The sequence below is a fragment of the Triturus cristatus genome, chromosome 6, assembly GCF_964204655.1.
Source record: "Triturus cristatus chromosome 6, aTriCri1.1, whole genome shotgun sequence".
Lineage (NCBI taxonomy): Eukaryota > Metazoa > Chordata > Amphibia > Caudata > Salamandridae > Triturus > Triturus cristatus.
The window spans coordinates 10,742,487-10,754,886 of record NC_140589.1 but is presented as its reverse complement, the minus strand read 5'-3'; positions in this window follow the sequence as shown (position 1 = coordinate 10,754,886).

The following is a 12,400-nucleotide window of genomic DNA, read 5'->3' as shown; positions in this document are numbered from 1 at the left end:
AGTATGGAAATCCTGCCGAGTGTCGATACTGTCTAATAAAAGTATGGCAATGCGGACAAGTGTTGATACTGTCCAGTGTAAGCTGTTGAGGCCCCCACTTTATCCTGCTTGGGTTTTTTCGGACCTTCTCCAAAATGTTGTCTCTGGTGTCCAGATCAGTAGGTATGTTGTGGAGTGATCCCATGGGTTCAGGAAAGGATAGGATTGTGGCTTTAGCAGGGTTTCTAGGGGCGTCACTAGCTTTTCCAAGAAAGAGTCGCTGGTGCGTTCACAAGAGCGTGGTTGCCGCGCGGCCCCCTCCAGAGACTGTTTTCCGGTTGGGGAATACCTGTTTTGATATTACCCCCAGTTGCACTGAGTTTTCAGTCCTTGTATGTTCGCTACATGTGCGCGTAAATCTTGGAGGAGGGTGTGTGTTGCTGTTTGGTGTTGCTGGTGCTTGCCAGGCGCCCTCCGAACACGTTTTTATGTTTGTGTATCTCTCTGTTCCCGGCATGTGGTGTACTACGTCACCCTCCCTTGTAGCATCAGATACCTTGCTTTGGCTGAAGTTGACCCCGTCTTTTAACTGGAATCTTCTTTTTGGGCAATTTTCTTTTAGTTTGTGTGTTTCTGGAGTCACGTAATTCATTGTTTCTCTTGCCTCGCAGGGATAGGGTCAGAGGCTGCTCTGTTGGCCCCTTCCCCCATACCGCCACAGCAAGGTTTGAGCACTGCGAATGGACTATGCTTGGAATGGAGATGAGCCTGGAAGGGGGGCACCCAGAGCCCTGCCTTCCATCAGAAGCAGGGGTTGAGGCTTGGCAGCGCCCTCTCCCTTGGACCCCACCCCGTTTTCTATCTGCATTTCTGGGGGTCCTAATGTCCCTAGCTTTTGGCTAGAACCTCTTGAGCTCCTCAGATTAGATATGGCCGTTGAATGCCTAATGAAATTGGTGCTCATCTTGTCGCTCTGCGGAAGGGTGAAAGGTTGAGTGAACCCCCCAACTGGAGTCTAGAACTTGTCATCACGCTGAGGTACGGTGATCCGATTTTAAGCCAAAAACCGGGACATTTCACAAAAATAGAAGTAGGACTACAAATTCACATCGCAGAGGGGCGCAGAATGACTTGAAAGACAGCACTCACCAACCTAGCAAGCACGGACCCTGAGGCAAGAAGGAGCACAAATTAAATACAGCTATCACTCAGACTAATTAAACTGATCTCTGAAGAGACTGGAACCTATTCCTGCATCGAAACGTATAAAAGCTTGTTCAGTGTAGCCTGTCCAGAAGCCCGGGAAGAGTGCTTAATTTACTGAAATCTGCCGGGACAGTTAACCAAAAAACACGGGACTGTTCGGGCAAATCTGAGGCGTCAGGTCACCCTACGCTAAGGCTTCTTGGCTTATTGAGTGTGGGATGTGGATTTTTAAGGTCTGATCCGGGTGTAGGAGAGTAGGATCTGCTTCTTATGGTTACCCCCACTTTTTGCTGATGTTTCACTGTTTTTCGACATTAGTCTGGCTGGGACCCTGCTACCCAGGGCCCCAGCCTAGCTGCTTCCTCTCTAAATTGATTGCATTTACTTTAGGTACACCATAGATTGGATTCAAACAACCCCTTATTGATGATAGGTTAAAGACAACCTTATTTGAAAGCTATCCTAGTGGTAGCTATGGAGAGCAGCATTCAGGCTAAGTCTTGGAGGAATGTAAAGCAGCTTGTTTTACCAGTCTATAATCTCTTGAATGAGCAAATGAAAGGAGAACCACACCAGGTATACATATATAAAATATATCTATTTATTACTAAACACACCCTGCTAGTCTCCTTATGAGGCTAGAGGTCAAAGCACATATGTTGCATTTAATATATCACAGTAAATTAGCACAATATATACGATAGGCCCTAGGGGCGAACCAAACCATATATTAAGAAAGTGGTATAAGAATCACGACTTGACTAGACACAAGGCCTAGAGCCTGTAGAATTGCTGGGACCCCAAGGAATAAACCCAATGTAGTGACACAGGGGACCCACGGGGGACGTGTGCAGTGTGAGAACACAGCCGCGAGCTCCGTTAGCTTCTATGGGGAAAGTCGCAGTTCGAATTTTAAAGTTTAAGGACACTTAGAGGCGGACTAGGAGCAAACCCTTTTGGACTTAGATGGTTGTTGTAATCTAGGAAGTTTATAATGCATCTACTCTCTGTTTCTGTCCTTGCCTTGCTGCTCAGTCTGTGTGATGTCATCGGAATGTTGAGTGTGTTTGAGTGGAAGGAAAGATCAGTTGGAGATGGGCTGAGCAGCAGGGAGGCTGCTCCTGGTGGGGCATTTATGGATATTAATCTAAGCTTAATCTGAACTTCTTGTGGATCCTATCTAAAGAATAAAACTAAGATCTTGGACTACATCTCATGGACTACCTAGCTTTCTTTAATTGTAACACTGGCGACGAGTTAGAAGAACCTGCGTGCTGATTGGACTTTTGAAGTTGAAGGAATCATTTCTCATGGGCCTGTGTGCTGTTTGGACTATTAGAGCTGGAGAAATCAATTATGAGTGGGTTAGTCTTCTGGATTTGAAGGAACTTGGCGCCCCTAATGCCCCACCAGTGACCCTGTCAACGGTCGCCCACAACTCAAGGTGCCAGTTCCTGCTACATTGTCTTTGTATTGGCCTGCTGTAACCTGCTATGGAAGAGCAGGACACTGGACATCCTGACATCTGAGGATACCTTTGGCCTGAGACTCAAGCTTAATTTGGATTAAACACCAAGAGAGGCGCTGTGGGCGGTTGGCTGTAAATTGCCTGCGTGTGGAACTAAGCGCCAAGTTTTGACTTTAAAGCTTTGGAGCCTGCTTGAGCTTATTTGTGGTCTGGGCGGTCTGGCGCATGATCGTTTCCCCGCACCTTCCTTGTGTCACGAGTGGGACTTGAAGGAGAGAGCCCTTCCCGTAGTGCATTGGATGTATTGGATGCATGTCAACGGAGGAACCTGCGGGTGTCTGAAAGGAGTTGTGCTGGATTTATTGAACATTGGAGGTACTTTTACGATTCTGTTTTTATACACTTTCAAGCGTCACTTTAACATCGGTTGGCTGTGGCGTTGAAGTTTAAAACGACGCTCGTGCCCTTTTTAGCGCGCGCAGCGGTACCTGTTTCACAGTGAGGTTGCCATGGTTCCTTTGCGTTGAGGGTCACTGTGCGTAGCCTGAAAGCAACAACGTACCGTGAGCCACCCGACGCGTCGTCGCCTACGTGCCACCATTTTGGATTCAATTGAAGGAGAGGAGACGTTCCCGTGGTTACTAGGGGCAAGGAAGTAGCGCATACAGTGGAGCGGGGTTATGCAGAAATGGAGCGGCGAGACACGGAGTAGCAGGGAAGATTTCTTTGTTAACTCTTGTTGTAAAACTCTGATCGCCGTTTTTTTTTGACTTAGACTTAAAGAAGGAATGTTACAAGTCCAGAGCTATGAAGGCAGCCAACTGGAAAGTTTTTATTTTTGCGAAAACGCAAAAGTCACTAGGAGGAATTTTCTTTTGGGTATTGCTGTCTAAAGGCACCTGTGAGCCTCGGGTGGGAAGTCGCTCACCGGTCACGTGACTGTTTGGTTATTTCTTCAATGTGATGTCTGAGTTTGTGTTGTAATGTTTAAGGCCATCCTTGTATTTCGTTTTGATTTCCATGCTCTTTCTAGAATATTTGAGGTGATGAGTGAACGTTGTCTGATATATGTTCACCAGTATATGGTGTTAGGTGTGAGGTGAGAGATTACGTATGTCCTAAGTCCTGGGTTTTTGCAGAAGAGGAGGGTGTTTGTGTCACTTTCTCTTTGTGTCACCTTCTAAGTCCTGCGGGTGTAGTTGCACTGTAATGCGTAAAGGGGTGTAGTAGGGGTAGTGTTTCGTGTTTCCAGTCTTAGGAGCTGGTGTTCATGAGTGTTGTTCTTGTGTGTGTTTGTATGGAAAGAGGGAGGAAGAGAGTATTGTGTCTCTGGTTTTGTGTCTCTGGTTTTGTTAGTGTATGTTTTTATATAAATTTTGCCTTGTGCAAGGTGTTGGTCTGTGTGTCACGAGTACGCACGTTAGAAGACTCTTGATCTTGGGACTTCTCAGACTTACCTGTCTGGTTTTTACCATTTAGTTTGTGGTTACCTCGTGTGAGGTGTTGGTCTGTGCGTTACGGGTGCGCACATGAGAAGACCCCTTCTTTTGAAGCTTCTCTGATTTGCTAGTTTGGTTTTACCCTTTGAATTGCTTGTTACCTCGTGTGAGGTGTTGGACTGTGCGTTACGGGTGCGCACATGAGAAGACTCCTTCTTTTGAAGCTTCTCTGACTTGCCTGTTGGTTTTACTCTTTGATTTGGTTCTTACCTCGTGTGAGGTGTTGGATTGTGCGTTACAGGTGCGCACATGAGAGGTCTACCTTTTGAGTAGTTTCTCTGATTTGCTTGTTTGGTTTTACCCTCTGGATTGTTTGTTACCTCGTGTGAGGTGTGGGACTGTGCGTTACGGGTGTGCACAAGAGTATTTGTATCATCAATGTGTGTCTTTCTATTATCGCACAATTTATTTATTTAGTCTTGTTGCATTAATGTACAATGTTCTTGCATTTTACTATCTGCATATATTGCATGAAAGTTTGTTGTTAATGCATTTTACTATCTTCATGATTTGCACAAAAGTACATTGTTTTTGCATGTTCATATTTTCATTAATTTGATGAGGGGGGGATGTGTTGTAATCTAGGAAGTTTATAATGCATCTACTCTCTGTTTCTGTCCTTGCCTTGCTGCTCAGTCTGTGTGATGTCATCGGAATGTTGAGTGTGTTTGAGTGGAAGGAAAGATCAGTTGGAGATGGGCTGAGCAGCAGGGAGGCTGCTCCTAGTGGGGCATTTATGGATATTAATCTAAGCTTAATCTGAACTTGTTGTGGATCCTATCTAAAGAATAAAACTAAGATCTTGGACTACATCTCATGGACTACCTAGCTTTCTTTAATTGTAACAATGGTTCTAGGGCCAATACCCACGGGAGCACCGGAGTACTCAATTTACCTCACCCAGGGAAGCCGGGTGCATAGGTGTCAAATTGTGTTGGGTTGCGTTGTTGTTTTCAATGGCAAGATGCTGCAAAGTGCTGCTGCCGGGAAGAGGAGAAGTGTCAGCAGAGATCCAAGTCTGGATTGAAGATGTGAAGACCCTGAAAGCAGAGGGGACAGAGTCTGGGTCACTTGCCAGTGACCAGGGGCACGATAGACGAATGCTCACCGATGTCGGTGCTTCAGGTGCGAAGAGGGGAAGCTTGACTCTTCAGCCACGATGACCAGGAGGCGTCGGCGATGACCAGGACCTGGATTCGAGCTGTCCCGCAAAGGATGTTGAGTGCCGCAGTGTCGGTGCCCAGATTGGACACACGAAGCCTTGGCAACAACAACCCACGCAGGAAGAGGAAAGATGCTTCTGTGCGGACCAGCAAGGTCTTGGGGACTCCCCAAGCAACGGAGAGTCAGGGCACATCTGGAGCAACCAGGGAAGCCCAATTAAAGTTAGAGTTGCCTTCACGGGGACCCACCAGTCAACGGACCATAGATCGCAAAGGTACCTCAAGCCAAAACACAATGGGCCAGCTCACGGAACACTCGTGGAGTGTAGGCCAGCAATCTTCAGTGGAAAAGGTGCTTGAGGTCTGAGCTACAAGTAACCCAATGCACAGCCTCAAGGGACTTCGAGAAGCTAATGTACTTGCAAATGTGCACGGTGTCCAGGGGTTCAGGTTCCACGGTACCCAGGCTGCATCACAGACAACCCCGGAGAATAGATTCCGAAGGCTGCAGAGGGGCTCTGCTAATGCATGGGCACCCTCTCACAAAAAACCAAGCACCCTGCCTTCAGGATTGATAAGGCCTGCCATAGGGGTAACTGATAGGTTTATATGTGCAGAGATAGGGTGAGATATAATGAACCTATACCTCAGTAAGGGGTGCATGCACCACCTTACCCAGGCTGCAGTAGCAGACCTGTAGTGTCATTTTGGAAGGCTTCCCAGGGGTGGTATAATACATGCTGCAGCCCCTGGTAGGCCTCTGGGGTACCTATGCCCTGGGAACATAGTATACCATATACCAGGGACTTATAAGGGCACCCCAGAATCCAATCTGTGGTGTACCTAAAGTACTGGGAATCAATTTAGAGAGGAAGCAGCTAGGCTGGGGTCCTGATTAGCAGGGCCCCAGCCAGACTAAAGTCGAAAAACAGTGACACATCAGCAAAAATTGGGGGTAACCATAAGATTCAGATCCTACTCTCCTACATCCAGTTTGCAACTACGCAGCTCCTGAAGGACTCCGTAGACTTTGCAACACAGGAGGTGGGTTTCCAAGCTTCCCCAAAGCCAATCTGTGCTCTCAGCAATCCTGAGATTCAAAGCTCTCGCGGGGACCGTGCAACCCGAACCCCTGGACACCGTGCACATTTGCAGCAGCATATGCTTCTTGGCAATCCCTGAGGCTGTGCTTTGGGCTACTTGTAGTCCAGACCCCGAGCAGTGATTCCACTGAAGATTTCTGGCCTACACTCCTCGAGTGACCCGTTGGCTGGTATTTAGTGATTCCTCTTGAGGTCCCTTGGCGATCCCTTGTCCGTCGACTTGTGGGTCCCTGAGTAGGGTACTTTAACTTTCAATGGGCCTACCTGGTTGCTCCAGACGTGCCCTGACTCTCCATCACTCGGGGAGTCCAAAGGACCTTGCTGGTCCACCCCAAAGCCGTTTTCCTCTCTCTGCGTTGGTTGCCGTTGCCAAGGCTTGTTGATCTCCAATCTGGACACCGACCCCCCAGCACTCGACATCCTTTGTGGGACAGCTTGCCTGTGGACTATGGGCATCGTCGACACCTCCTGGTCCCCGTGGCAATGGAGTCAAGCTTCACCTCATCGCACCTGAAACACCCAACATCGGTGGGTATTCGTCTATTGTGCCCCTGGTCACTGGCAAGTGATCCAGACTCTGTCCCCTCTGCTTTCAGGTTCATCTCATCTTTGAACCAGGCTTGGATCACACCAGACACTTTTCCCTTCCATGGCTGCAGCACTTTGCAGCAACTCGCCATTGAAAACAGCGAAGATTCCCGACACCATTTGACACCTATGCACCCAGCTTCCCTGGGTTAGGTAACACGAGTACTCCAGTGCTCCCATGGGTGCTGGCCTTAGAACCTTCTAAGTCTAAAAGGGTTTGCTCCAAGTCCTCTCCTAAGTGTCCTTAATCTTTAAAATTCGAACTACGACTTTCCCATAGGATTGTAGGGAGCTCGCGGCTGTGTTCTCACACTGCACGCGTCCCCAATTGGGTCCCCTGTGTCACTACCTTGGGTGGTTCCTTGGGGTCCAGCAATTCTACGTGCTCTAGGCACTGTGTCTAGTCAAGTCATGGTTCTTATACCACTTTGGTAATATATGGTTTGGTCTCCCCCTGGGGCCCATTGTATATTGTGCTATTTACTGTCGTTTTAGAATTGTAATATTGTGTGCCTTGCTCTCTAATCTCATAAAGAGGTTAGTAGAGAGTGTTTAGAAACAAATACATATATGTATATCTTGTGTGGTTCTCCTTTCATTTAGTCATTCAAGTGGTTATAATCTGGTAAACCAAGCTGCTTTACATTCTTTTAAGACTTAGCCTGAAGGCTGCTCTCCATAGCTACCACTAGGATAGCTTTCAATAAAGGTTGTCTTTAACCCATAACCAATAAGGGGTTGTTTGGACTGGTACAAGGTGCCCACTATAACTCGTGGACAGCATATACCAGGCCAACTTCTCACACCGGGCACAAAAAGAACCTTATTCCCGTCAGCCAGGATGGCTTTGCTTGTAGCTGAAAGCGAGGCCTCTACTGATTCGAAGGCTTTTTTGAGCATTTGGGCACGCTGTCGGGACTACATGCCATGAAGGTATTGTAAAGCTTGGGCATGATGCCTGAAAATGGGGTCCTTCTGGCTTGGTAATTGTAATACGCCTCATTAGATTTTGGCTGAGTTGCCTGGGTGTCAGCTTTCTAAAACAGTTTTCTGTCCGGCCCCCTTGTCAGACTGTCCTCCCCTGGGGTGTGGCCATTGAACCCCACCCTGGGGGCTCAGCACAGAGTGGGACCTGTTTCCTTAGGCGCCTTAGGCAACCGGACTATTCTGTGCTCCCGCTGAATTTCAACCGACGATGAACTTAGTGTGGACGCCCGACCGACACAGCCCACAGCAACCTGGAATTTCTGGATGAAAGTCAAACATTTTGGACCCTCAGTGCTGTCTGCTAGTCCTTTCTGATCCGATACAATTTTTAGGGGGAGGGTGTAGGGGGTGCTGGTCGTCATTACCATCAGAGGTGAACTACTGGGGGTTAAGTTGCTGGGATTACTATTACTTGTCTTCATTTACTTGGGGAGCTATTTTACTGGGAATTTTGACTCTGTGGTTAAGGCGCCCAACACTGTCACCCCTCCTTGCCGAGGTTGTGGCCCCTGTGGTGCTGGGTTCCCTATCTGTGTTTGTTGCTGCCACGGGCATGCCCAATTACTTGATCCCTGCTGCGGTTGTGTGGTGAACGGTGGACCTCCCTCCGAGTGAGTGCATGTTACATTGTGATTACCCTGTGCTTGGGATTGAGGAGGGATGTTAACCATATCCTGTTATGTTGGGTTTTGTGGCGGCTGGCCGGTGTTCTCTCATCTCTGCTGCTTTTGCCGCTCATGGTCTGCCTTTGTCCGGCATGCCTCTACCAGGTGACCCCACCTGTGCAATAGAACTCTCCAATGTCTGCTTGTGGTCAGCCTCCCTGGCCTCTACTACCATTACCTGCTTGTGTTCCTGTTTGGAACCCTCTAAAGTTCTGCTTTGGAGCCCCCACTGTGACTGGCGCCATCTGCACGTCTGTGACACTGCTGCTCCCTCAAGGGCAGTCTTTTTCAGCTTATGCTGCACTAATTTTGCGGTGTCTCTTTGGGTCTGCTCCTGCTTTTCTCTGTTCTTTTCTTGCTTCTTCTTATGGTAGTGGAGCGTATGGGCTTGTGTTTCCTGCTGGGGTTTGGTGTCTATTTGGGTCTGCTCCTGCTTCTGTCCATCCTTTTCTTGCTTCTTCCTATGGTAGTGGAGCGTATAGGCTTGTGTCTCCTGCCGGGGTGTGGAATCTAACCCACCTACGCTGTCCATATCTCTATACGTTTGCGGTCCAGGGAAGACATGGCTCGGCAGTTCGGGCTGGACTGTTCCCATTAGGCACAGGGTCAGCCTGATTTGCATATGACCATGTCTGAACTGGGGTGGCGGAGTGAGCTAAAGAATGATGATGGATTAAACCCAGATCAGTTGACTGGGGGTGAGTGCTTGCAATGTTCAACACTCCGTCCATCAACCCCTTTGGTTTTGCTTTGCTCGCCCTCAGTTGGCAGGGTATGCCCAGACGTGGGTCCCTTTTTACGCTTCTCCCTAGTTTGCCATACGCCAAATACTTTAGACTATGTTGTAGGTTCGGATGTAGTCTCTTACCCTCTGTGACGGCTGCTTCAGGACTGAGCTCCGCCCCGGGTAGTCTCTTACCCTCCGTGATGGCTGCTTCAGGATGGAGCTCCGCCCCGGGACGTGTCTTACCCTCTGTGACAACAGCTTCAGGACGGAGCTCCGCCCCGGGTAGTCTCTTACCCTCTGTGATGGCTGCTTCAGGACGGAGCTCTGCCCTGGGTAGTCTCTTACCCTCTGTGACGGCTGCTAAAGGACGAAGCTCTGCCCCGGGTAGTCTCTTACACTCTGTGACGGCTGCTTCAGGATGGCGCTCCGCCCCAGGTATTCTCTTACCCTCTGTGACGGCTGCTTCAGGATGGAGCTCCACCCCGGGTAGTCTCTTACCCTCTGTGACGGCTGCTTCAAGATGGAGCTCCGCCCCGGGTAGTCTCTTACCCTCTGTGGTGGCTGCTTCACGATGGAGCTCCGCCCGCATAGTCTCTTATTTTCTGTGACGGCTGCTTCAGGATGGAGCTCCGCCCCGGGTAGTCTCTTACCCTCTGTGGTGGCTGCTTCACGATGGAGCTCCGCCCCGCATAGTCTCTTATTTTCTGTGACGGCTGCTTCAGGATGGAGCTCCACCCCGGGTAGTCTCTTACCCTCTGTGACGGCTGCTTCAGGATGGAGCTCCGCCCCGGTCCAGTCTCTTAACCTCTGTGACGGCTGCTTCAGGATGGAGCACCGCCTCGGGTAGTCTCTTACCCTCTGTGACGGCTGCTACAGGATTGAGCTCCGCCCCGGGTAGTCACTTACCCTCTGTGACGGCTGCTTCAGGATGGAGCTCCGCGGTGGGCAGTCTCTTACCCTCTGTGACGGCTGCTTCAGGATGGAGCTCCGCCCCGGGTAGTCACTTACCCTCTATGACGGCTGCTTCAGGATGGAGCTCCACCGTGGGTAGTCTCTAACCCTCTGTGACGGCTGCTTCAGGATGGAGCTCCGCCCCGGGTAGTTTCTTACCCTCTGTGACGGCTGCTTCAGGACAGAGCTCTACCACGGGTAGTCTCTTACCCTCTGTGACGGCTGCTTCAGGATGGAGCTCCACCCCGGGTAGTCTCTTACCCTCCGTGATGGCTGCTTCAGGATGGAGCTCTGCCCTGGGTAGTCTCTTACCCTCTGTGATGGCTGCTTCAGGATAGATCTTCGCCCCGGGTAATCTCTTACCCTCTGTGATGGCTGCTTCAGGATGGAGCTCTGCCCCGGGTAGATTCGTACCCTCTGTGACGGCTGCTTCAGGACGGAGGTCTCTTACCCTCGGTGATGGCTGCTTTAGGATGGAGCTCTGCTCCAGGTATTCTCTTTTGCCCCAGGTAGTCTCTTACCCTCTGCGACAGCTGTTTCAGGACCTGCCCTCCACCCCGGGTAGTCTCTAACCCTCTGTGACGGCTGCTTCAGGTTGGAGCTCCGCCCTGGGTTGTCTCTTACCCTCTGTGACGGCTGCTTCAGGATGGAGCTCAGCCCTGGGTAGTCTCTTACCCTCTGTGAAGGCTGCTTCAGGATGGAGCTCCGCCCCAGGTAGTCTCTTACCCTCTGTGAAGGCTGCTTCAGGACAGAGCTCCGCCCCTGTTAGTCTCTTACCCTCTGTGACAGCTGCTTCAGGACTGAGCTCCGCCCGGGTAGTATCTTACCCTATGTGACGGGTGCTTCAGGACGGAGCTCCACCCCGGGTAGTCTCTTACCCTCTGTGATGGCTGCTTCAAGACGGAGCTCCGCCCCGGGTAGTCTTTTACCCTCTGTGATGGCTGCTTCAGGACGGAGCTCCGCCCCGGGTAGTCTCTTACCCTCTGTGACGGCTGCTTCAGGACAGAGGTCCGCACCCGGGTAGTCTCTTACCCTCTGTGACGGCTGCTTCAGGACAGAGGTCCGCACCCGGGTAGTCTCTTACCCTCTGTGACGGCTGCTTCAGGACGGAGCTCAGACCGGGGTAGTCTCTTACCTTCTGTGACGGCTGCTTCAGAGCGGAGCTCCAACACGGGTAGTCTCTTACCGTCTGTGATGGCTGCTTCAGGGCAGAGCTCCGCCCTGGGTAGTCTCTTACCCTCTGTGACAGCTGCTTCAGGGCAGAGCTCCGCCCCAGGTAGTCTCTTACCCTCTGTGACGGCTGCTTCAGGGCGGAGCTCCACCCCGGGTAGTCTCTTACCCTCTGTGACGGCTGCTTCAGGGCGGAGCTCCACCCCGGGTAGTCTCTTACCCTCTGTGATGGCTGCTTCAAGACGGAGCTCCGCCCCGGGTAGTCTCTTACCGTCTGTGACGGCTGCTTCAGGGCAGAGCTCCGCCCCGGGTAGTCTCTTACCCTCTGTGGTGGCTGCTTCACGATGGAGCTCCGCCCCGCATAGTCTCTTATTTTCTGTGACGGCTGCTTCAGGATGGAGCTCCACCCCGGGTAGTCTCTTACCCTCTGTGACGGCTGCTTCAGGATGGAGCTCCGCCCCGGGTAGTCTCTTAACCTCTGTGACGGCTGCTTCAGGATGGAGCTCCGCCTCGGGTAGTCTCTTACCCTCTGTGACGGCTGCTACAGGATTGAGCTCCGCCCCGGGTAGTCACTTACCCTCTGTGATGGCTGCTTCAGGATGGAGCTCCGCCGTGGGTAGTCTCTTACCCTCTGTGACGGCTGCTTCAGGATGGAGCTCCGCCCCAGGTAGTCACTTACCCTCTGTGACGGCTGCTTCAGGATGGAGCTCCGCCGTGGGTAGTCTCTAACCCTCTGTGACGGCTGCTTCAGGATGGAGCTCCGCCCCGGGTAGTCTCTTACCCTCTGTGACGGCTGCTTCAGGATGGAGCTCCACCCCGGGTATTCTCTTACCCTCCGTGATGGCTGCTTCAGGATGGAGCTCTGCCCTGGGTAGTCTCTTACTCTCTGTGATG